Source organism: Contarinia nasturtii, unplaced genomic scaffold (assembly GCF_009176525.2).
Source record: "Contarinia nasturtii isolate CC-2019 unplaced genomic scaffold, AAFC_CNas_1.1 Cnas_scaffold_78, whole genome shotgun sequence".
Taxonomy (NCBI): Eukaryota; Metazoa; Arthropoda; class Insecta; order Diptera; family Cecidomyiidae; genus Contarinia; species Contarinia nasturtii.
Genome location: NW_022197436.1, coordinates 3,201,645 through 3,227,236, shown reverse-complemented (window position 1 = coordinate 3,227,236; position 25,592 = coordinate 3,201,645). Strand labels below are relative to the sequence as shown.

Genomic DNA, 25,592 nt, shown 5'->3' with positions numbered 1-25,592 from the left:
AATCCATTGTATGGATTTGCTAGAACTCGTTTGTTCACTTTCAATCCACTTCTATCTCTATCTCTCTCTCTTCTCTAAAATTTTGAGAGCAGAGCAGGCACAGTCTCTGCCTGATCTATTTGCCGTGTACACATACACACAAGAGATAGATTTAGATAGATGGTAGTGCGAACGTCAGAAAAGGACACAAAAAGATAGAGTACGAGATTATTTTACGAATGCAACACACTCGATACTAATATCACAATGGTTGCGTTTCGCCATGTATCACAAAAGCATTTTCGTTCTCTTGATCTGGCTGGCACTTGGGCGGCTGCTGTTGCTTTTCTCTTTTACTCTTTACTCTCTTGATTTTGCGTCTTGAAATTACATATTTCGAATGTAAACACGTTTCATGTATGCATATTTGAGTTTTAGATCTACATTTTTCTATGCTGCTGCATAATATTCAATGATATTTTTTTTCTCTCTCTCTTCTTGTTCAAGACGGAACTAAAAGTCGGTGGTGAAATATATAACAAACGAACAAAGAAGGAGTAAAAGGAAATTGACGAGAGGAAGAAGGAGAAAAAAAAAACGAAGTTAGCAAATGAGATGCAAATGTAGATTTACCTTTTTCATTTTATTCCGACGTTCTTTTTTTTCTGCTTTATCTGTGTTTTTTTTGTTCTTGTCATTCAAATCGTTCTTTTTGTCGAGAAAGAAAAGAATGTATGATGAAAAGAGCAGCTGCAGCAGATATTCATGGTATACACACATACAATGGCCAAAGGAAAATTAAAGGGGTTAAACGATTTACGAATTTTTCATTGCGCATAACGGATTTTCATTGTGTGTTCGTAATTCATTTGGTCCGTTCACCGTTTGTTTGGATGACCGTCATCATCATAAAGTGTACAAACGCTTTTACATGTTTGTACAAAGTTCGGTGTCCTCGTGTTTCACTAATAACAGGCAACAAACTTGTCACGAAATGAAAAATATATTTCTATTTGTTTTATTACACGATTTTCCGAACCATATTTTGTCATTTCAAATGCAAGTGCCTTCGGAATTATATATTTCGTTTTTGTCGCAATTTTCAATTTTTGGCAGATTTTCAATGCGAAAAAAGAAAACGTTTTGAATTGAAATATTCTTTTGTGGTCATCATCTGAATAAGTTGACACTTACCAACTTTATGGATTATTTTCACATGGTATTTATTCAATTGTGTACGCTTTGTTTTAAAATCTCAAACTTACAAGAAGAGAAGGAAAAAAAATTGTTGGCCAAGGACTAAAACCAGATCCCCTTTCAAAATTAATTCATGTGAAGTTCTATTCAATGACGACATCGGCATTCCACTTATATATTTCATTTCGATAAAATAGTCATTATGTATGGCATTGCAGATGTTTTCCGTCTTGAGACCGAAAAAGCCCGATTATCTCGCCATTTATAGTCATGAAATTCATTCATTACTATTTTGAAATGAGCAAACCAGCCTGAAAAACCAAATTCATTCGGTTAGTCAGCCAAAAATGACGGCAGTCTCTTCATTTAGTGAGTGTGTGTGACCTTGTTTCTTTTACGCACAGCACTATGAACCAAACAATAGAAGCGGCTAACTAGATAGCCACAGCCATTAGTAAGTTTAAGAAAGTGTCAACGTTGATATTTATACATACACTTGTATTCTGGCACTCATCTTATCTCTTAACCATTTTCACACATAGCCGAACGTACATGATGGGCCATCCAAACAGGAAGAAGCAGAAGGATCGACGAGAGAAGAAAAAAATAACGCAAACATTCACATATATTGCGTATGAATCAAGTGCAAATAAATGCGAAACAGGAAACTGGATAAAAACCAAGTAACCGAGAGAGAGAGAGAAGACGAATACAGAGGAAACACAGAGAATAAATGCATACAATACAAAAAAGGTCAAAAACCAATCCTTAATCATTCATACTTCGTTTGTCACAATGCCCATTTTGTTCCAAAATGATGGAGTTAAGCTTTTGTATTTTTGCCGACACACATTCACAATGCGTTCTTACAATGGACAAGTAGCGAGAAAAGATCAACATAGCAAAAAGTAAATAACATTTAACAAATTATAATGGTACAAAAATATATAAATTGTGTGTGTGTTAAGCAAATGCATGAGAATAGGAATTGGAAAATGGAAAGAATTGACATTCATTTTGGGGTTGAGTATTCGGATCGGATGTCGAATGGAGAGTCGACAGATCGTTTATCCGGGAAATAAAAAATATTGTGTGTAGGCTTAGCTTAGCTCTTTTGTTGCGTGTGCTTGTTTTAATGTTTGTACTTTCACCAATTTTGATATCAATTATAATTGGCTTTTTTAACAATGCTTTTAATTGTTTTCATTCTTTGGGGTTTTTCATTTGTATACGATGGTGTTCAACACATTTCGCAATGGGAAAATGTGATATGGCTTAAAAGAGAGAGAGAGAGGAGGGGGACAGGAGAGAAGAGTTGTGAGATGTAGAAATGTGATAATCAAGCGCAATGGGGAAAATGGTTGGTCGCTTATCCACAGAAAACCCAGATAAAAATCTGCAGTACAGTGTGCTTGAAATATATTGTCATTCTCGGTTTCAAATTATGAATAGAGTGTATATATGTAGGCAATAGAATTTACGAGTGCTTCAAACAATTCTCATTTGTATGCGGGAAGGTTATTGTAATGCTTCTTTTCCATGAAACAGAAAATAATAATAAAAAGAAGAAAAAAAAATGACAGAAAATATATTTGCTCAACAGTTGATGTAGTGTTTTCATCCCTCAACGACACAACATATTTGCTTCAACTTTTGAATTCGTTTTTTTCTCGTTCAAAATTTTGCACCTCCTGCATTCAATGTGTTTGTACTGCATTCATGAATTTACCCCATTTTAATTTACTTCGTTCCAATTATTTCGACATTGAATTGGTGCCATTGTTTGACTTCATTTCAACAACTTCAAGCGAAATACAATGATACCTTTTTTTCATAGTATTTATTTGGTGTTGTTGTTTGTTTTTTCGGCATGTAATCGCGACAGCTTGAGAAAATTGACGAATTCAAATTTTCTTCGACACGAAAAGGATCAATATCACATTCTCATACAATTTTTAATTGAAATCAATCATTTCGAATCGATTTTCAATTTAAGCGGACTGTTTTTGGCCTGAATGTGCCGTGGATGTCGAGTACGCTTTTTTTCCCTTATTGCTGTGTGTTTGAGACGTGTACCGGGTGAAATGCAAACAATAAACTGAGCCAAAAATGCGAAATAAAAGGAAATGCCAGTGTCCAATGTTAAACGCCAAAGACGAAATCCTAAACAAATATTTACATCAACATAATAATTCATTCAGTCTGTTAAGCGATAAAATGAGAGTTTCTCAGTCAGAATCACACGTGCACGGTCTTCGAAACTCGACCAGCCGATTATTCGATCTCTGCCCACCTCTCAGCAGTTCAGCAAATATATTTTTATGCTCGTTGGTACTAATAACAACGATAATTATTGTTAGTAGTCAATCAATGATTGTTACTTTCAATACTGGATTGACTCATGCTTTCTACGAATTCTGCTGCGTTCGTCATTGAAAATATGATTAAAAAAAGATAAGTACACTGCAATTGAAAAAGAAAGTACAAAACGAATGGAAGTAATTCGCTTTCGAAATCTGAAGTGTTTCATTGAAAGTGGGCCACCTGCTCCTTTTTTTTTCACTCCTTATTATTTCTGTTTTGTTGATATTTGTCTTGAAATTGGTCATTTAGATTTTTGTTTGATTGGAGTGAAACGAAAATTGCCGTTTTTTATCGTTGTTTTACCATCGCTCGATAAATTTTCACTTACACCTGAGTCACGTCCGATAAACCATATTTGGATTGGGCTAGAATAAAAAGTCGACGAGAAAAAAATTCTATAAAAGTGGAACATAGCATTTTTGTGCATTGCGTTGTGTATCTTTTATATTAAATTTTCATTTCAAGTCAGGCTTTTTATTCTAGCTCATTCATAAACACTTATAAGCATAAAATATTTTTTTTTCTTTTAGAAGGTTCGTCCCCTAAAGCGATAAAAGAAAACTAGAACCTAATGAGTTCTTGTTGAAAAGAATGATGCGTGTAAGACATAAGCAAAATGTGTCTACTTAAAAAATTATGAAAATGTAGCGTTTGCATAATAAAAATAAGAATGCAAATGTCGATAATTCAATAAATAAATGATGTTCGTTTATTTGTTTATGTAACTGCCACAAGCGAATATTCGATGGGATGCCGCAATGTGCGCTTTTCATGTAATTTGAATTAAGATTGAAACGGTTTTGAAAATAAAAGGGTGAATTAAGTATTTAAATACATGCATCGACCGTCTGACTAACTATAAGTGTGTGTGCGTGCGCACGTCAGTAAATTAGGAATGTTCTTAATTTGAAGGGTGAATGTTAATGCTTTGCACACACTTCGAGACGTTTGCCAAACAAATAACATTTTTCAAATGCACTTCAATACGCTACCAATTGCCCCAACTTATTTCTATTGCACATTCACACAATTGAAATTCGAGGGAGTGCTTGTGTGTGTTTAAATAGGCCGTAGTCCTAATAAAATTGAATGAAATCGAAGTAATGGAGCATCATCAGCTGGATAATCTATGTTTATGTCGTGTGTTCCATGCGATTAACAATAATTTGTATAATTTATTTGAGGAAACTGAAACGGAAATTGAATGGATGGGGGGAGGCGAGCTTATTTAATGCCAAAAATGGAAAAGGCAAAATCTGGTTGAGTATGTTTTTACTTTGAAAGCCAGGCTTGTATAGAATAAAAACCGTACTCATTCGTCAATTAAAACGAATGGTTTTCGGCACGCTCTCAAAATGTCTGAGTCATCGACATATATTCAAGTGTTCTGATTGAATTTTAAAGTGAACAATTTTCTCTCTCACTTTCGCCGGATGAATTTTCGTTAGGGCCGACTAAAAGGAAGGGGCGAAAATAGTATATGCCATTAATGTACACATGAAAAATTCACAATTACCCGAATAAAAAAAGAAACAGAGAAGAGAATATGCGCGGCCAATAATAATCAAAAGTTCTGAATATCCGAAATATAAACTACAAATCGCGGATATGACTGAAGCACAACTACATTTGCCGCTGAATACATCGTACGTGATAATACATCAAATTGCAACTGATGTTTTTATGGCTCCGATGCAATATGAGTTCAATTCTCGCTTTATTTATTGGAATAGGTTTTGAAAATGAGGTTTATCCAAACAATTTTGCGAAGCTGTGAAACATTTTTCAACCGCCGAACGATATTTATTCGATGCTGTGTTCAATGTGACAGAACGGTTTCCTTTTATCGCCAAACGTATATCAACGATGTTTTAGTGGGCAAAATCGGCAAATATCGAAATGGAAAATTTCGATTTGAAACGCAATCGAACCGATTCAGGTGCCATATTGAGTGGCGAAATGGGTGTGAGTATTGCTGGCGGTAAATGTAACATTAAAACTATTGGTATGTTGAATATGTGTTCTCTGCACAGCGACATTTCAACAGGATAATTCCATTTTCTTGCTGCTAGCACCCATTCGCGAATCATTGCGCATTGCACTCACACCACTCACAAAGCATTGAGAAACTCTTTAGCATATACCATTTGTATTGTTGGCGAACGATGCACAAATTTCGATGCGAAGATGAGTATAATGCAGTATGTTTCTACGAAATTGAAAATGTGAGACCATGGATTTTTCTTCTTTTTTTTTAATATGACAAACCATGAAACCGTCTTATAGTGTAGTAGTGTAGTAATGCAAAAATGAACGCATCGAGAGAATGAAAAAAAAAACAACTTGGAATAGCATAAAAAATGACAACGGTCATCTAGCTCATATTTCGATCTTATGTGTCAGCGTTCACTGTGTGCTGCTTTTGTATGGCCAACTCAGAATCCGAAAGTACCTGTAGTTATTCCATGGTTTTCAATTCATTATGCTGCAAGAATCGAAACAATGGCAGATGAACACTTATCCTGATCCAGAGATATATTGTTTGTTGCAGAATAGCAGACACGTACTCGTATGCATTTGGAATATGTGGATGGAAATGATAATATACACGTGTAAACTCAGATGGCCACTTTTGTTATGCTGTGATGCGCGCTCGGGATGTCATCCATCGTGTTCGCCGACATATACCCAGCGAGTAAGACACACACATACGAACAAATGCATACAGCGAACGGAAAGAACATGTAGTGGCCGATGAGTAGCGTGCACAAACTCAGTGGTAATTCCAGCAATTAGTGCCAATTATTCCATATATGCCAAAATTGTTTAGAATTTAAATTGAGACAGTGAATTGAATGGTAGCCATTCCGCTGGTAAATGAGCGTCCACAGCATACAACTAAGTGAGTTAAGCACTCAAATGGCCAGACATGAAAAGGCAAAAGTGCATGGTTGGATACAAAGCACGCTCAAATGCCAAAGGCTTTCGCAACCGAAATTAAATGAAACGACAGACGACAACGATGATGACGGCGAACACAACGACACGTAAAAAAAACACAATTGATTTCTAGTCTCAAACGTGTCACATTCTCAATGCTGAAGAGCATGGCTTTTAAGGTTATTGTTCCGTATGTGTTTGAATACGGTAAAAGAATAATAGAGAAAGAATAGAATCGAATGGTGTGTATTTTTGGTAAATGTGCTGCAATGAGTTTTGTCTTCTTCTTTTTTTTGCTTCGCAATTTTTTTTTCTCGTTTGCAGTCGAAAAAGTTGAGCGTGAATTCAACGCTTAACAATCGCGAAGATTTTGTGAGAAGGAACGCGTGAACCGTTTGCACAATTACATAATTGTGACAACGCAGTATAAGTAGAGCGGAAGAAGAGCTCATCGCATTTTCATGCCGCATGATGCGCGCATTTATGTTGTATTTTCAAACTTTAATTACATTTGTATCGCGTTTGATGCAAGCTCACAGCTCCCATTGGAATGCATACGAAAAACTTCAGCAATAATTGAATACAAAAGTTTTACCTTAGAGATTGTTGAGCGTTGAGCAGTTTATTTAACTATTTGACTTTCGGAGAAGAAAAACATGCGAATGTAAAAAAAAAGAAGAAGAAGAAGAAGAATGAAACCAAACTTTTGCCAAAACTGTCAAAACTCAAGTTATCTCAAGAAAACTGTGGCCTATCAGCTTAATTAGCATCTTTTGCAAACCGAATGACATTTCAAATTCGCGCGACACAACTACGGGAATATGTAATGTGCAGCAATAATATGCTTAAGAAATGAAAGCACCGTTTCAGCGCAATGTTCTTCTGGTGTTCCATCAGTATCATCAACATCATTATCATTATCATCAGCAACAGCACCATCATTGTCGTCGTCGTCGTCGTCATCATTGTGAATTTTTGGCAAAACACACCTGAATTGTTGTGTGTAGCTGTCGATTAAAAACGTTCTTCGGGTGTATAGATAGATGAAGCTGTTGCTGCATGGTTTTTATTGTCATTAGACAAAACGATAAAAACCAGACAAAGTTTGCCATCATCAACTCCCCGATGAAAGAATAGCAGCCACTTTTCAGTGGCGAATAGTTGTGGCATTCACAGTAACATTATGTTGCATGCATATTTGTGTACCACATCTTGTCACACATTCTATCGCACACACACACAAACCCATACAACCAATACTCCTATTCTAACAAATTATTGTGTTTGAGCGAAATAATTCTCAAAATTTACGATTTGTCTCTCTGCAGGCATGTTGCAAATAACATTTCGCACTGATTTGATTGCGACTGAAGCAAATTACTTTTCAAAACAACTTGCAACTACTGTTTATTGCTTTTTCATCCAGTTGTTGAGAAAATGACATTTTGAAAGGATGCACACACACACACACACACACACAAACAGTGAAATACACTAGAAAACGTAACGGATTGTGAATGACCTGCCATTTTTTGTTCATTTCATTTTTGGAAATTAAACCGATACACTGGCATCCTTTTGTGACATGTACAAAATGTGTACAAAGTTTTTGTGTACCATTTTTAATTGTGAGAAAGGATAAATTGTCAAATCAAATTGAAATATTTGGATGTGAGTTTGCAGTTTTGATTCTGTTAGATGAAAAAGACTCAGTTAAAAAAAAAAAAGTAAAATAAATTCAAGCACGTTCAGTCGAGCAAAAACAATACTGCACATTTGAACAAAAATAAAATGGGAAAATCATGCCACAAATCTTAGATGGTCATTGGAATTCAAGTAAGCTCATATGTGATGACCTAAATCGTTACCGGAACATTTTTTGGCAGAAAGTATTTGTGATCATTATCTTGTATAGTGGATAAAATCTTCTGACTTCAGGTTTCTGGTGATTGTTTTATTTAATATCAATTCACCTTGACATCAACTGTTCGGTATGTCTGCGATGTGCGCAGAATTTTCTCGTATAAACAATACCTGCAAGGCAATATTGAAAGTGGATTTTATGAATAATACCACCATAAAATCGAAATGAAATGAAAATGCATTATTCAATATGGGAATATTTGAAAATTTGAATTTAATAATTTTCCATTTCATCATGCATAGCAGCCATCAAGTGTTTAAGTGCATACAGTTTTGCAATGACAATGATATACAGTCGGGTATATGTATATGTGATGCAGTGTATGTGTGGTTAAACCCTTATCCAAAATGTGATAGAATCGGAACAAAACACAAGTTATAAAACTAAATTGTGCTCTGGAGCAATATGCCAAACACTGACAAATAGTAAACATTTGAATCTATTCTGTTCTATTTTAGCAAATGGTTTTTTTTTTTGTGTGTGTGTGACATCAAATTCCCATTTCACTTTATTCGCTTTCATTCTCATTCGACTTTATTCATCGTGTAGTATAAACATTATTTTTATATTTTGCTGTCTACTTCGTTCACACATCCTTTCTCACCATCTGTCTCTCTCTCTCTTACACACACACACACACGCACATCCACACAACACATACTCTTTTTTTCACATTCAATGCAGCATGGCTCAAAAAGTTCAATATTTTCAATAATAAATATTCATTTCACAAAATAATGCCAAAGTTATTCACATTTCGTAAATCAATTTGAAATATGTAAGCAAATGAATGGAAAATTAAATAAGTTTACATTTTGTGTGAAACGACATTTTCGAGAGCGAACTTTTCTCTTCGAGCGTTTTCAAATTGTTTCGGGTGTTAATCATTTTACGAACTCCCATTAATACATTTATCAATAAAGCAATATCGAAAGTGGAATAAATTGAAAATGACATTCAATATACTTCGATCAAAACGACAATGATAAGATACACTAAAATCATTCTCCACAGTTCTACCAATCGAATCGGAAATATCACAATGACTAAGAAGAATAAGAAGAAGAAAAACAAAAAGTGTATTGTTTGAAATGTTGTTTATTGGTTTTGGGCTTATGTGTGGCACGTTTGCCTTTAAATAATAGATGAAGTTTACTTGAAACTAACTTTCAATGTGTGCACAACAATCGTGGCAAATAGAATATTCGGTGAAGCATTATTTTCATATGCGTTGTCAACAAGCGAACTATTCCGGCAATATATTTGTTCAAAGTAAGAAATAAATTTAACTTTTTCCTCCCTTGTCAAATTTGAACAACAACCGTCCACGTAGAAAAACTAATGCCAACTTATTAATTATTATTATAGTAAAAAAAAATCTTCAGCATTTATGGACTAATAGATGGACAAACACATTTTAACTAGGTCCAACATGGAATAAACGTAAACAACAAACAACGATGCTCATATATTTATCGAAAATCGAAAACGATCGTCAACTGAAATGTTATAAAAATGTGCAATGTGTGACCTGAATTCAAAACCATCGAACCGGAGAAAATATCCTGTAAAAATTCGACTTAGATCTCAGTACATCAGGGCTTACTTTCAAATGGAATTGGGATTTAGTTTCAATCAACTTTGTGGTCTATTTTGAACCAATCATGAAACGTTCTCTGCTTCTTCTTCTTTTTCTTCTTCTTTTCTTTTCAACCAGAAGTTTTTATGTCAATAAAAAATGTAATTGATTTTGCCCATCTTGGTCTTGATTAAAGCGATTTGATGTAGGTCGAAACCATGTAATATCCGGAATATATGTTGTTATACCAATCAAAAAGAATATGCCTGAGTTTGACGCCAAAAAATTTGTTTGATCTCTTCGTACAAATTAACGACAATCTATATCTATAATTTGAACATTTATAATATGCATACTTCTCTCTCAATTATTTCATCAAACACGATGTACATGTCATTTTTCAATGAAACCAATGGAAACAGTTGACAACAATATGGGAAAATTGGATCAATTCAGAATTCATTAGTTTTATATGTATCGAATTTGATATGCATTCGTTTAGTGTGATAGGGCTTCAAGTAATTGAAACGTTTCATTAACGAGATATCATTGTAATTACTAAAACTAAACCCAAGAAGTATATCGATATAATTATAAACTTCATTGGATTAGTTTGGGTTCGAATTATCATCGTCACAGGATATGTATGGGCACAACATCAAATCATGCCAATGATCATAGCATAGATAGACGGATGAGCATAAGTAAATTGATTCAATGTGAAATTTAAGCATGTGTGTCCAAGCACTGACTATCGAAATTGATTGAAGTTGAATGTCTCGAATATTCTCTAGTGGTCAATGATATTTCACTTGAATTGTGTAGTGATTTAAATCTCCGATAATTTTACGATTCTATCTCGATATGTATAATCTATATACAATATGTATTACACGTGCTATTAACCTTGCAATGTCATTTTCGGTCACACACACACGATTATGATATGTTATTAATATGAACAGTTTCAATGATTCGATTTATTGGTAGTATGTTGCAGAACAGCACACAAGTGACTTGAATGAATAAAAAAAATTCAGATGACCTCCAATTCATTTGTGATGTTGTTATTGTTTGTTTTTCTTCAAAATGAAGAAATAAAAAATTGACATCACCGAAATGATATCGATAAAAGAAAACCAACACTGTAAAAAAAAAAAACAGGAAGCCACATATAATTTTATGTTCGATCGGTGTCTTGCACGTATTTTTCATCGCTCTCATGGCTTTACTTTAAATACTAAATTGCAGACAAGAGAAAAATTAAATAAACGTCGAACGCGATTTTGACTCAAACGCACACACGTATAAGAGGTTAAATCAACCGTGCGTAACTGTATGGCGTCTCGTTCTTTAAAGAATGAATATCGCTTTTTATTGGAAAATATTTCTACTTTTATTTATTTTGCTTGGGCGAAATGCCGTTATAATGCCATGTCATATTCGATTGAAGCAAACTAACAAAGTGTCAATGCCAAAAAAAGATATGGCAACGAAAGATGAGAAACCAAAATATAAACACTAAACTTTCATCGTCGCTTCGTTCGTTCGTTCGTTCATTTTTTTTATATGAATAATGTTATATGATCCATATGGGGACTATCGTGATGTCTGAATTCCCTTACCATGTTATCAAATTTCGTGGTTCAGTCTACAATGTAGACTTTTACATCACATATGTGTTAGTGCGTTTGTATGTACATAAATGCGATTTTTATACTCGTTTCGCAAGGCCTTATCTTTCCTTCCTTGCCAATATTTGTTCGCATTTGACAAATTATATATAGAGAGACGCACCATATAATGTCAAGTGTTGGAAGTTGAAACTGTTCTTCATCTATTTCTTTTTTCTTCTTCATCTTTTCTCATTTTCTTTTCGAATAAAAAAAAAATTAAATATTTGAAAAGTCAGTAAATACTGAGTGAGACCATGAATGACTTAGAGATATTCCAACACCGTTTACACAAGATTCATGGCATTTTGCCATATCAAATTCGCCAAACGTGAGGAACAGAAGTTAGCAAGTCAACCATATTTGAATTTGTGCTGATACAATTTTTCGCCAACATAACCATATCGTATAGACGTACGTGTTTGGCTTTAAAAACCATCATGTGTGTCTTTCATCAAACAAAAATCGTAGTACAAACAATGAAACACCCATTTTATAGCGTCAATTGCTTCAAAAGGCAATAACACTTTCAAACCAATGGAAAAAAACAACATGATCAAACACCATTGCCACGGAACACAATCATATTGTTAAACACGAATAAAAACGAATAGGCTTATGGATGAAAATAACATTAAAACAATTAATATGACATAATCATTTCATCATTTTTTACATGATTTTCTATTTCCCATTCAATATCATTTTGGAATGATTTCTTTTTTTTGTGTCAACCACTCGTGTGTGGGCGCTACACAATGTGATTTATTTATGAAGCGGTTGAGGGGAAGTATATTGTAAGATAGATTTGAAATCGATGAATTATAATGATAACATATGTCACTTATCGCATTCAATATTATATTTTGGAGGATCCGCTTTTTTTTGTGCTATCAACCTCAAAATCAATTTCAGTTAAGTTGTTCCTTTCTTATCGCGATGAGTGGAAAACAAGAAAAATATTGTGTCTTTCCACAATTGAGAGAACAGTAAGCAACAATCTTTGGCTGGCACACAGGGGTAGCTGATGTATGAGACAGGTGTGCCGTATGCAATGGTAAACGTTCATAATCGTTAATGGTAAGATAATAGCAAAAAAACACCAATGGTTTTCCAACTAATGAAATGGAAGCGCCAAATTGAAAAAATACCGGAAAGTCGATAAGGCAAATTGAAAAAAAAGTGGTCCTGTTCAAAGGTCTCAACTTAAAAGGGCAAATGGCCGGCTTCAAATGTAATACACTTTTTTATCGAAAGTTAAATAAAAAAAAACGCAACCGCTTTTTTTGTCACTGCAAACACATTCAATCAGAGAGATCTTTATTTCGGATAATGGACTCTTTATTTAATTGTTATTTGATTTTTTACTCTTTTTTCCCGTTTTTTTTGTTTGATTAACAAATTAATTAAATATAGATAATAAAAAAAGAATATGTTTATATACATAATATATGATTGCTTCGGTTGATTGTAATTCCATCAGATCATCGTAATAGAATCATTTAATTGTCGGGGTGATTTTTGTTCTCTGTTGCACGATATATGTAACACTCAAGAATTGTCACGTTTTAACTGTTGATTTATTGTTTTGGCCAGAGATAAAAATGTCGATTTGTAACTGTTTTGCACCAAACAAATTTCGAATTTTGGTATTAGTTTTCTTTTTTCTTTCGGTCATCAATGACAATAAAATCTCATTGTCAACACAACACGTTCACTTGAATCCCAACAAAAAAAGGGGTTCATTATCAAACACAATCAAATCCATGATCTCATATAATTGTCGGAATTCGGTTTTCTTTTCTTCCATAAATGAGCCATAAAACTGTGTCATTCAGTTCTGATTTGAATTATTCATTTTAACTTACACCTCACATAATTCTTTTTCTTTTTCTTCTCTTGATTATCTATATTTGATTATTTCACATCAAATCCACTGATATGTTTATTAGTTTTTGGTTCAACTTTATTTTCGCTGAATGAGAACAAACACGACGTAACGGACAAAAGTTACGTTTACGATAAATGTTTTTAACGTATTGTAAAATTGTGCACAGCACAGTATGTATGCCGAAATAACCGCTTCGTCGAAGTTGAAACGCGCGACTGAAGGAGTCGTGTAGATAAAATTCACACAGCACACATCATGGTCACAAGGAAAATTTGTTAAGCTTTTTTGAGGTAACATAAAAGCTTTGACATGGAAAACCATTTTCAGTTCGGCAACGTTCGTTAAATATCCGAACATTCGATTCGGATATGAAAATGATATCAAACATGTGTTTTCCCCTTCGACTTCGTTCAATTGTGATTTGATGGATTTATGCGAACAACCAGCCCTATACACTTAATGTTCAGTTAAATGCTGCTATTCCGATTCTGATGATGGAGAAAATACAATCGCGATGCGCATGTACAAAACAGTATTACCGTTTCTCCTCACATTCGAAACGGTTTCGGCCAAACCAAGAGAACAGCGAGACGAGATGAAAAACAACGACCAACAATTATTTTGATTCATAAATGACCAATGCAATTCATTAAATTTACTGCATTTTGGTTCTCGTCAACTGTTTCGTTGAATGTGACTCAACAGAATTAAGCCATTGAAGCTGCATTGTAATGCATTTAGTACAGTTAATACTAAAAGAAATACAATATGAAGATACATTCGAATAATCTCTGAAGAAAGTGAGAACAAATTAATAATGAAACACACTCACACACGAGCAACAAAGAAAAAGCAGGTGAGCGAATGAATGAATGCCCATGACCGAAACTGGAAATACATTCAACCCAAACTCCCGAACAGCGAATTAAAGAAAATACATTTAAATATGAAAATGGAACAACATATGACAGATTATATCCAGCGTTCTTTATGTGACGGGCTGTTTGTGTATAAACAAGATTTTAATATATATATATCGCGTCGACTACCGACTATGCGAATGTAAAGTGAACCAAATAGAGAGGAATGAAAAATAAAACTTACAACGAATAAAATCGCTAAATATGAATTATGACATCAATTTTATTTTATTTCACATATTTATAGTGTTCAGTTTTTGTGTGTGTGGCTCGAGGTTGTTTTTCGGCTTTTCGCATTTACGGATAGTCTGATATACATACATATCCAGTTATTATTATATTTTATGCATAATTGTTTATAGTTAGATAACATGTAACTACTAGCGCTGTTTTCAGCTATGCTTGTGTTTTTTTTTCTTCAATTTTTCGCTTCGCCATTCCTTTTGAGCACCCATAATGCGTGTAATTTGAAATGGTATGCCAAAACGTAGACTGCCGCGTGAATACCGAGTATATGAGTGTGTGATATATGGGAACTTATGTGTGATGGAAAAGTGAATCATTAATATGCAAACGTTCGAGTGTTTGAGGCGATCGACCTCATTTGATTTCGTTTTCTCTCCTCTTTATTTTTTTCTCATTCTATTCGTGGTGTATATATTTTCTACGGTAAAAGATTCTCATGTGCGAATATGTTCGAAATGTGCAATAAATCAGTTGGATTACAAACATGCTATTTTAGTGTTGTTGAATTTTTTTTTTACATGAATGAATATATTATTCCAAATGAATTATTCGCAAATCAAATTTCTAATAAATACATACGTTATGGGTTGAATTGGAAAACACACCACAGACTCAATCGTACGAAATGACCGGAAGAAGTATACAATTAAACTAGTGCCTGAAGAATCTTCACAATTATTCGGTATCGAATGTTAATTTTGACTTGAATTTTCCATTTGGCAAGAAAATCAAATATTTCTTTATTTAACACACCGTTGCACAAATGGAAAGATATACCATTTAAAATCATTGGCATTTTGATTTATTCGTATACCGATCGAGATGAAATACGATAGCTCTTGTTCGATAAATGATAGATTTTTAAATATTCATTTAAATCAATAAGCGATTTTAAAGTAGTAGCGAGCACAACAAATGGAACGCGTCAAGTGCAAATGCCGTATTTTCTTTGATCGGATAGTATATATTCGAGATAAATGTTCCGAATCGATTGATGAGAATTTTGCATTGGGAATATATTGTATATGATTGAAATGACGAACGGCTAAAAGGCGAACGGGTAGTTGATGTTCATTTTATATTGGTTTTTCTGGTATTGTTTTTGTATAAAACAGGTAATGACAACGAATGAATGGAAAAGCGTCATTCGAAAAGATCATTCGCATTGATAATTTTGTCAATCAAAAACTCATTATGTTTAACTTTTGCATACTAGGCGCGCGTGGGTAAGCGTGAGCGTCAACTATGCGGTGATAAAATTCCAATTCGGTATAAAATCTATAAAATTTACAATTAACATTTTGTTCTGCGCAATTATTCATGATATAAAACTTTGAATATTTTCAACAATATTTTCAAACTTGTACATACAAATTTGTAATATAATAGCATGGTTTATTTATTTTTATTCGGTGAGACACATACATATGTGCGAATTCACTTTTAAAGGAGCCACTCCATTTTAAACTCAACGTTCTCGCAATTTTCTGCGTAAACGGTGCAGAAGGTAAAATGACAAATAATATCTTATTATTCAACGTAATGTAAATAAACTCCATTTAAATATTGCCTTCTGTATAATGACAAAATCGTCTGGTAAATGCAGCGTTGATTCTTCGCACACAATAAATCAGACGATGTGAATGGTCGACGTTTATGCCACGATTTAGAGTGATATTGATATTATTTTTATATTGTTCACAACGGCAAATCCAAGCCGAAATCCTTTTGATTGGACGACTCCATCATAAATTTCGGCTTTTGTTAATTACTTCCCGTTCAATTTTCCAGTCATATTAAATGACAGTTTTCTTTCTTTGAATTGTTAACCATGCATCACACCCATCAAATGATTTACGTAGAAAATTTCGCGTTTGTTCATTTCATGTCATTTTCACCGGTTGGTTTTTGTTTGTGGTGAACTCTCGATAATTGTGTATAGTTGGTAGAGAATAATATACATGACGACCTGCAATCCATTGTAGAAAAGTGCCTCAGTCAAACCCATATAATTTGTTCTATCTAACCGAGAAATGGCTAGCATAAATTTGAAATTAAGCAGCATTTTAATTTCTGATTTGGCACAATTATTGCTTCATTTGAATGTGAACAAACTTATATATATATATATATACGGATGCTGAGTATTCTCTTCGTTTCGCTTGCTTCACTCTTTCTCCCAGTGTTGTCTCTTGCAGTGAACCTTGTCGCTTTTCATTCTATTTGGTTGACTAGTGGAGCAAGGAAAAGTTAACCATTATTCATTTACGTCATTTTCTAACGATAACACAATGGGGATTTCCATAGGTATAACGACGCATTTACAATAATAAAAGATTATAATATTGGTGATGATGACGACGATGATGATGGCACTGCCGAACCACACACACACGTATTCGAAACCCAAATGAATACAATAGGTAGAATAGTAGACCCCCACTGGTTCATCACCTCGCGCTCTTTCTCTATCGCCCACCAAGTTGTAGATGCAGTAATATGCTTAAAGTTATGAGACTTGAGGTACTGCAGAATGTCATTTGGATTTGTTGTTCGTTACATCGTTTTAAATGGCTTAAGAATTAAAGTAGAACATTATCCATAGAAGAGTGGTAAAACCGACCCGAAAGCCTTTTAAATTGAAAAAGCCACCAAAAACTAAAATGCAAGAGGGGTTGGTGTTTTTAACGATGAACATATATGGATGAGAGTGTGTGCGTGTGTCACAGTTGGGATAAGTTTCGAGACAATCGATTGTTAAATACGATGAATTAAATGAGACAAATAGAAGTGAAGACATTCAATGCCAAGCGCCGTCAAAATTCAATGGATTACAAATCCATTTTATTTTGAATGCACGAACACCCACATAAAATAGTGTGAGAGAGAGAAAGAAAAAAGGAAACCCAAGCACTGACAATAAGGAACATTTAATTTTGTTCGAGTTTTCCGATCAATTCAACCTATTCACAGCATACCATTCTTTTTAGCACTTAACTCCCATTGATTTTATATCGACAAACCCACAAAAATGCATTTTGTCCGTGAAGTATTTACATCTACATGCTTCAAAATATACGAAAACTCTCTTAATGACGCCACTTATTATGTTTGGAGTTTTGTCGTCGCTGTTTTCGTCATGTTTTACCGTCGAACACACACACATTTGGGAATTTTGCGCATTGTGAGAGCGTTGATTCGCAAATGATTTATTGAAATGATACGAAACGAAAAGTAATAATTACCCTCATTAACTTTTGTATTTTGTGCTTATGAAGAGCCTAAATGCAGACGAAGTTAACATTAAGCGCACAGTGAAATAATCATAGATGCTGTTTTCGAAATGAGCTTCATCGCAACTAATTGAAAAATCGAATCTTAATCACAAAACTATTGTTCGTGTACATCAATTTCAGTCGTATTCGTGTGCATCAGACGCCTAAACGTGCGAATTATAATGCCAAATACTTTTTTCGTTGAGTTTTCTTTTTTTCATTCGTTCTATGAAAAGGTACACCCAGGTTCGTCTAGGTGACATACTCAATGGGATGCATATCAAATATAAAGTTTTACACACACACACCAATACCAATGCGACACGGAGACACATAAATTTGATTCGTGTCCATTGTCTATCCAGCACCAATTTATCATCCGTACTCATTTTGTTTTTTTACGTCTTTTGAATGGGACAGGGTAATTTGGCAAAAAAAAAAAAGAATTCCGAAATGGTTTCATCAAGAAATGCATAGTCGCACACAACAAAAGAGCAAAGCGAACCATCGAGATAGAAAAATACAGATAGGGAGCGAAATAGATCCAACAATCATCGAAATATATTGGCATCATTTTGATGAATACTCGACTTGCGAGTAAATTCAAAAGCAAAATGTGACTTTATGTACGCACAAATCAACCAGGGACATTGAATGCAGTGCATAGCGAGTTCGTCTTGTTTTTGTAATACGTTTTCAACTTTGGTTCCTAAAAAAATGTGATTACTGCTTAGATGTTTCTCGCTCACTTAGCAATGTGTGCCAAGAAAAATATGTGCAAAAAGCACACACAGTTTTTACGGCAAAAATGCGCTCGATGAGCAAAGGGCAAAAAAAAAGGGATTCAACTACGTTCCAAGTGTGATAATATCGTCTCGCAATATTCTGCATTGTGAAAAAGGTTGCCGGAAAAAGAACATCAGACGAAACAAATAAAAGACATGAAAAATTTAAGTTATCAACGATCGAAACCGCTTTCACATTTCTCATACTAAATTAATCTTGGAATAGTTTCACTGATTGGTGAACCGGCGGTATTTAGAGAACATTTTCGGTTCAGTTTTTCGGGTTTCGATCGCGGTTTGATCAGATATTTTTGTTCAACGCTTTTCGACGTTGAATGTTTTTATATGATAATTTTCTTGATGACAATATAAAAGTAGAATTTAATTTACACATCTAATTACACTTATATAAGCTCTGAAAAGAAGTTGAAAAGTCTAAAAGATAGAAGGGAAAAAATGCAATTGATGTTTTCATTTTTGTAATGGCATGCCAAATGAAATGTAAAATGGACTGTTTTTTTGAAATGATAGAAGAAGGGTGGTATAAATATATTCATACGAATTGAGCGAAAAACCCAAACTCAATTCAAAGGTATGTGCTGCAACCGGGTTCATTTAAATTTTACGCTATAGAGACACTACCGCATTTTTCTTTAAGTTTTCGTATTTATAATTTTTTTCTTTTTTGTTTGTGTTCATTCTTTTCTTTTAATTTGCGTAGTTTTTTTTGTTGCTATTATTATTTGGTTTCTTTTTTTTTTTTTTAATCGCTTTTTCTGGAATAACTTTGAAGTTGGTTATGAAACGAAGGCAAAATTTACATTCCAAGTATATCCGGATCAAGATCCGGTTACTCTGCATGGGATATTAAATTACTTCTTTATCTTTAAACTTTCTTCGTTTCTGTCACTCTCTCTCTCTCTCTCTCTCTGTCCCTCTCCTTCACACACGCATCCGAACTTTCTCGCAACATTGTGAGCTGTTTGTGCGGATAGCAATTTCAATCTTTGCTGTTATCCTCAACTCGGTCTCCCGTTCAAGATTGTTGCAATATGTCTATCGTTCGTTTTCGTCATCTTGATTTATCCGCAAATCAAATATAAAATTCATATTTTCATTTTCTTTTCATCCAAAATTCAGAACATGTGTTTTCCGAATAAATCCAAAATAAAGAGTGTATAGAAATGGCAAGATTGAAGGGGAAGAAAAAGTTAACCGTGAAAATCCACACGAAATTGTTTATGTGCACACTTGTGTTCAAAGACAAAGTGCTCCCAACCATTTATTATTATTATTTCTAACGGATATTCTCCTTGGCTGTGTGTATCGTCCATGCCAAAAACAACATGGCTATAATAATAAGCGCAAAAAGAATTCAATTTAATTTGGGACACACACTCTTACACTGTGATGTCGTAAGTTTCATTACGTTCATTTCAAACGCATAAATTTACAAATGCTTGAAAAAGTATCTAAAACCCAATTTAGAAAGGATTATGAATCACGACACCCCCCATACATGCCGAAATTACGAAACAACGGGCAAAACCATTGATTTTCTTTTCCACTCCACTCCGCTACATTTTTTTTCTTCGTCTTCTTCTTGCCGCCATCTCTCTATTCATCTCCCCTCTCTCACACCTCTCTCATTTTCGTCTCATTTTTCTCGTGCACTGTGTTTTCTTGTGGTTAAATATCTATGCATGAAAGTAAATATACCACACACACACACACATTTTACATTAGATAGACTCGACTTTTGCAAATGGTATGAGAAAATTTCATCGAAATAGAAATAGAAAAAAAAATATAACAAGAATAAATTCATTCAAGTAACACGCGCTCAAATCCATTCAAGTAACACGCAATCACGTCACACTCGCTTAAGCACCGCAACACGATTCGCATTCAAAAATTATTCTTGCTTTAATCTTCTTTTGGATTGTCTAGCACAACTAAAGAGTTTCCCATTAGCTCAAATCAATTTCAGTGAATATGGTGCTTTTAGTGGCGTGCACCATGGGAATTACCATTTTCAAATGTGTTTAATTGCCGAATGTTGAATTTAGATTCGGTTTTGAAATTCATTTACTTACACAGCACCTAAAGCAAGCAAAAAAAACACCACCACCACGTCTTTTTTTATACTTTCGATGAAAGCGACACATTTACGACACTTCGATATTTCGAATCAGCTATCATTTAAAGTTTTCGAATTTTAAAGTTATGCGAGAGTTCTTTTTCAATATATATATACGCACAATGAAATCTCGTAATTTAAACCCGATAAATACGTGTTTCAGGCACTTTCCAAACAGAAAGAATGCGCAATAATATTGTATAAGTTGGTACTTTGAGTTATTCAGATATGCTCAGCATTTTCTCTATAAAGAGAAATCACTGACAATTTAGTGGTTTTTACTGCATTTCACAAATCACGTGTAGTTTAAATACCTTCATTTTGAAGATTCCATTTACTCTAGTTTCAAATCTTGTCGTATATTCGAATGGAAATCAGACGATTTTCTTTAAATGAAAGCGTTGAAGATAAAGTCGACCTTAAAATAAAATTGCAACACTTGGAATGAGCGCATCAATCGGCCGTTAAAGCGATTTCAAATAGAGAAGAAAAAAAAAACATAAACATAAAATGTTGTATCACCTGAACGTTGTAAGAAATTCGGTGAAATCAAATAGCTGTTATTTGAAGTAAAAAATCTTCATATACATACACTTTCTTTCATCCTGTATTTGAAAAAGAAGAAACATTTTCGTTGATGTTTGATTTGTGTTTATGTGTGAAGTAAAAGGTTTGTTTAAATAGCAATAATAAGCAATCAAGCTGAAGCGAATGCTAAGCAAATATTTATTTTTCGTACTTTGATTTCCGTTCAAGTGTATATAGAAATTCCCGTTTTCGCATCTATCACTTCTATCATCGTTTCATGCTTAAAAATTGGATAATTAAAAGTTCATCAGCGCGAGAGAAACTATACATACTGCGTTTAAATCGAAAATCAAGCGATTGCTGTGACTCATATTCAGCGGCTGCATTACCTCTATGGAATAACTCTAGTGGATATATATATATATTTTTCAATTTGTGAGACCTTGGAATTGTTGGGTGGTTCGCTCAAGACAAAAACAAAAAAAAAACAACAACAATTCAACACCGGGGTCGTAAAAGAAAAAAGTGTGCGTGGAGCAGATGATTCACGTAACCTTTTGCTGCAAGTTCAACATACAATTTTATCAGCAAACTTTATTTGACTTTATTTTCGATAGTTCGTCTCTCTATCAAGGAGAACGGTAATGACGTATGTGTGTGTTTCGACTGTAATTCGGCATGCCCAGTGCTGACGATGCTAATGACTATAACGAGTGTCTATTGAACAGAAAACTAATCCAAATCTCCTATATGGCATATCATTTCTCTTTGTGGTTTTTTTTTTAAACATATATACACTAGAAATATATAGATTTTTATCTGTATAAAGAATTATCGTAACCTTTTACTAATGAATTCATTACAGTTGATGCAACTTTTTCCCTCCATTTATCCCGTCGTTTGGTTGCTATTTATGAAAGTGAATCGCCACTTGAAGCGGACATTTTGAACTATTTTTTCTAGTTTTCATTGACAAACGTCCACCGAAAACCAACTGAAAAGTTAACAAACATTACTATTCTATCACTCGGTAAAGTTTAAACTTTAATTGAAGTTTTGAATGATTGTGAAAAAAACCGATTTGATGCTTTGAACGAAGACTAAATTAGGCAACAGTTAAGGAATGAAAATAGAAATATTTTTTCTGATTATCCATACCACACTAAATGAACGTCCAAACGAAAGTCAAAGTTTAATTGAAATTTATATTTTTAGTCAGTGACGTCATTCTTTGCAAACTTATCAACTAAACATCTCAAAAAGTTGTGTACGTGTACACAAAACTCACATTACAAGCAATTGAATTCTGGCCCATCTTTTGGTTGTGTAATTTAATGCATGCACATTTGCAATATCTCAAGCTAAAATGCACACATTTTTGATTGTATCCATAAATTTTTTTGGGCTTGACATGTGCATTGAATTCAATTCAGTTTTGGGCTTCGTTTCAGTGGATTTTTGGCTCGAACATTTTTCCAAGTCAACGAAAAGTGCAAAGAGATGTTTTCACATATGAGCAAATGCAACAATGTGTCCGATAAACAAAAGTTCCGAAAATGCTTTTCACAATGCTGCCAACACACATGCGATACGCATATCCCAACACATTCGTGTCAAACAACAACAAGTTATCTTTTGGGCATGTCATTTGGCATGATCGTACATAGAAATGCATTCGATGCCGAATGGCATGTGAATGAAAAGGCAACTGGTATGGACGCTGGGAAGGCGATATTATAAACAAGATATATACACAATTCATCAAACAAGAATCTTGTTGAGCTAACTCTACAGTTCAGAAAATAGGTTTTTGCTAACAATGCGAATTGAAACAGATGAAGGCCTAACTCACAATTCTTTTGGCAAAAATGCAATTCGCCACAGTTAAAACATGTGGAATTGTTGCCAATCAAATGGTATGCTTTTATTTTAATCTTCAAAGTCATCCAATTTAATTAAATTTCATTTTCGATGATGGGAAACTATTGCCAGGTGATCTAGCATCGAATTATAAGAAATTTTTCCCAAATATCAGCTCGATCCGATAATAAAAAATCAAAATTTACCAAATTTGAATAATTTTTCTATTTTGACTTCATCTATAGAAAAAAAAATGTGCACCAGGAGTTATGTTTATTCATATGAAAAGAATGTAATGTAATTTTAAACATGACATTTTTCGCAAAAAATAGGCTAGATGAAAAATAAAAATCGATCAACAGCATTTGCATCTATTTTCAATGAAGCAGGACGATGATCAGCAACGTTGACAGCAGTGCTATTGTTGCGGCTACCAGCGAAAGCAAAAATAACACAAATTTTGGCCAATTACCAAAAACACAGACAACCATGGTTGCTGCGTTTTTCAACCATTAATACAGTGTAACTTGGTTTTATACTTTTGAGAAAGGGTCAAAATGTAGAAACTATGAAATTTTCATACATTTTTCGATTTTTTTTTTAAACAATCCATTTAATTTGGCAACTAAACCATTCAAATTGAAGATCTCGTCCAACAGCATCGACCATCATGCAATGACAAATTTTCGAATAGTTAAAAAATGAAAGTTGTCAATTCGATTATGCTCCATATAATTCAAATATCAGCTGGATCCGACGATATTTAAAACACACATTTTTTTCAAAAATTATTTTCATTAGTGCATGTCAATCATTTTATAATTAACTTTAGTTGGAAGAATGTTTAGCATCAATTTTTCTATTGTTTCATCTATCGGCATTATTTTGTTTTGCTATAATTTAATATCCCCTATTATGTGTGTAAGCGTATGAAGGTGCGTGCGTTTTCTGGTGAAAACAGTCATCAAAATTCACTTGCATAACTGACCCGCAATCGTTTCATACATCGAAACTTGGAAAATATGCCACACCACATACATTCACTTTTCGTTCACCATGCAGACGAACATTGCACCGAGTTCTAATGTCAATTTACTTGTTATAAATGCACCACGAAGCACCCGATATATGCCCCGATATATGCCATATATTTATACATATACATACAACCCATTAAAAACTATAAAATAGGAAACGTATAATCGATTATAATTTAAAATCAATTTGTGAAAATGTTGTGAAAACTTTAACGTTCTCTGATACAGTATTTTCATGGTAGGGTCTGCTGTTGTTGTCTCCACCAAAGTCTTTCACAATCTCGAATACATTTAGCGTATGCTTGTGTCTATCATTTGTTGTACACTGTGTTTACAGCGTGTTCTTTTTTCATTTTGTGCGCTTGTCAGTGCCACTATTTATACGTATTTCATTCAGATACAAAACACGATACAAAGATTGGCCTCCCTTTCTTTTATATTGAATGGTTTGGATGATGTGAACATTCTCGCTCGTCACACGTTCACACACACATAAAACTTCAAACTAAACATATCGAAAATTTGAACATTTTCCCGCCTCGCTCTATCTTCACTCTTTGAGTTGTCTTTAGTTTATGCTTTATGTTATACCATTGGTACCATTGAATGGGAATAGCTAATTTTATGAGTATAGCACGTTTTTTTCGTTTTTCTAGTTTAATATTGCACAGCTATAATTTGAACGAAATGTGTAAGGAAGATGATATCAAATGTGAAATATGCAGTAGTAAATTTTGTAAGTTTGTGTTATGGTTATGCAATGGCAGTTTTCTTCATATTTCTTTGCTTCTTTTTTTGCACTAACTGCGACTACCTTCTGATTTCGCGAGCAACAATTTTTCTGCGGCACAAAAATTAGATGGCCAAAGATGGTGAAAGGAAAACGATGCACAGCGAAAGAAAAGAAAATAGATAGAGAGAATGAGTGTAAAAGCGATAGCGGGTAAAGTCAAACACCCGCACACACATTTATATAAACAGTTTGGCAAATGCGGTTACTATCCTTTCGACGCGCGCGTACGCGAAATGGATCGTCGGTTCGGTTTGAGGCAAAATGTCACGTTATTTAAATTATGGAAAGTCATTTATTATAGCGATCATAACAAACGCGAATTTCCGTCATTTTTTTTTTGTTGCTTTTTCCCTATGCTTCACAGAGTCTGTTTGCTCTTTTCCCTACTCATTTTTCGCGATATTCGTGATGTGGATGTATTTACTTTACGATTTTTCCTCGTCTGTTTCCAATATTTTTCC

The 25,592-nt window shown here is 34.0% G+C and overlaps 1 protein-coding gene across 3 annotated transcripts in view; it reads right to left on the bottom strand.

Moving 5' to 3' along the window:
• LOC116348143 overlaps nt 1-25,592 on the bottom strand; it is a 408,212-nt gene that overhangs the window by 271,696 nt on the left and 110,924 nt on the right. For 2 of the 3 annotated variants that reach the window (XM_031779069.1, XM_031779222.1), the window contains exon 1: nt 13,101-13,743. The exons of the other annotated variant lie outside the window; for it this stretch is intronic. The gene's annotated coding sequence lies outside the window, so the exon portion shown is untranslated. Of the gene's footprint in view, nt 1-13,100; nt 13,744-25,592 lie in introns of those variants that run through there. 3 annotated transcript variants of the gene reach the window in all.